General features: G+C 51.6%; 1 long non-coding RNA gene across 1 annotated transcript; it reads left to right on the forward strand.

Moving 5' to 3' along the window:
* The first annotated feature begins 409 nt into the window (after window positions 1-409).
* Window positions 410-1,219, forward strand: LOC123068579 (uncharacterized). The gene is made up of 3 exons (XR_006431850.1): window positions 410-651; window positions 722-834; window positions 918-1,219. It is a non-coding gene; the product is annotated as an uncharacterized lncRNA (long non-coding RNA).
* Window positions 1,220-1,842: the final 623 nt, after the last annotated feature.

Consider the following 1,842-nt stretch of genomic DNA (forward strand, 5'->3'; position numbering starts at 1 on the left):
CAAAGGATCCTATGTTTTGGTATATTCAAAACGCGGTCCTTTTTACATGGGCGGCGCGACTGGAGCTGCAGGGGGCGGATCCGCGCACGGCGGGGTCTTGGAGGCGGATCCGGAGGTGGGCGGCGACGCGGGGGGCGAGGAAGGCCGGAGCGCGGCTTCCCGGGTGGATCCATGGCAGAGAAGAGACTGGGTGGTGAGGTTGAGAAGAAGGGAGAAAAGTGGGGCGGTGCGGCGACCCACGCAGGAGCTCGCCGGAGCCGGGTGACGATGGACGGGCGCGGGAGACAGAAGGATCCGGCGCAGCGGCGCGCACTCCTTGTAGTTGGAGGCGGGCCTTCATGGCCGCGGCACCCCTCCCCCCGCGACAGCTCAGGCAGCGGTCAGATCCGCCCTCCCTCCCTCACTCACTCCTCGCACTGGAAGACCTAGCCGCTGGGCCATGGTGACCGACGGCGATGATGACGGTGGTGGCTACCTCGACGATGGATAAAATCCGCTCCGCCCCTCCTCTTATCCGTCGACGACCGCTTGAATCCCGAGAGGAGAGGAGAGGAGTGGGAGATCCATGGCGGCGGAAAGATCCGCGCCTGGATCGGACCTGCTCGTCAAGGAGACCCACGCCATGGAGCTGCTCGTCAATGTTCCACCCTGGTGAGTGTCGATGCCATGGTTCTGCCCTTCTTCCCTCCCCTTCCCTGATGCTCTTCTCTCCCTCACGCAGGCACACATCCAACATCGCCATGGACCAGTAGCTCAAGCCGTCTTCTTCCAGATGGTGATGGGGTTCCCTCACCATCTGCAGGTCATCATCCTTAAGGGCTCCACCATCTGCAGGTCTTCCTTCTTCTCTTCTCTCTGTTGGATTCCATTTGATTTTTCTGCTCTATTGGTGAAGCTCCCTCTCTTCTCTGCTGCAGTGTCTACAGTGGACTATTTGCATCTTCAGTGCAAATACCTGATTGTATATGGATGGATTGTAGGGTCTAACCACCTTGATTTGATTCGGGCTGGAGCAGCAGCAGCAGGTCCTTCCTTCCATGGAGGGCATCCACAACATGACCCGCACAAGGAGCTCCAAGCAGACAAAGGTACCTGCTCCATTGTTGTACATGTTCGTGAGTTCTTTGTGATGATGAAACCACTGATTGGATGTCCTGATTAGATACAATCCATTCCATTGAACTGTGGGGACAACATGAGGCACATGTCTCGTTTAAATTGATGCGAGGAAGTAATTAACACAAAACTGCATTCTTCTTACTGATTTTCCCCTTGGAACAGATTTTGTAATTCATGATCAGGTCGTTTTGACACATATTCTTAGGATTTCTATATATCTTATCTTAGCTTTGGGGGTTTTAACATAAGAATGGTATGATGCTCCAGACTCGACGACAAGTGCTATCCTCATGAGGCCAGACAAGTCGTTGTGCCAATCCAGCGAGAGTGTCCAACAGCGGAAAGTCATCTGAAGAATCATGTCCCAGTGAGTAGTCCAGCTCCAGCAACAAGACCACATCTGGCTTCCACCAAGAAGCTGGATCAGCGGCATTGTACTCAGGTAAGCTCATGAATTTTTTTGCAATCCAGACATGGCAGAGTCAAATTTATACTAATAGCTAACATCAGCTTACTGTGGTTTATATGGTCCATGTAAATCTGGCAACGCACGGCTAAACTTCCAACAATTACTTGCTAACAAAAATCAAGTAAAACTAAAGGAATAGTTCTTTCTCTTGCTGAAATAGGTTTGGACGCACTGTGTGGTATATATATGTCAAGTTTAGCCGTATGCAATAATGCAATGCTTATGGTTGATAATTCTACAAATTTAATTAGTGG

The sequence above is a fragment of the Triticum aestivum genome, chromosome 3B, assembly GCF_018294505.1.
Source record: "Triticum aestivum cultivar Chinese Spring chromosome 3B, IWGSC CS RefSeq v2.1, whole genome shotgun sequence".
In the NCBI taxonomy this organism is placed as follows: domain Eukaryota; kingdom Viridiplantae; phylum Streptophyta; class Magnoliopsida; order Poales; family Poaceae; genus Triticum; species Triticum aestivum.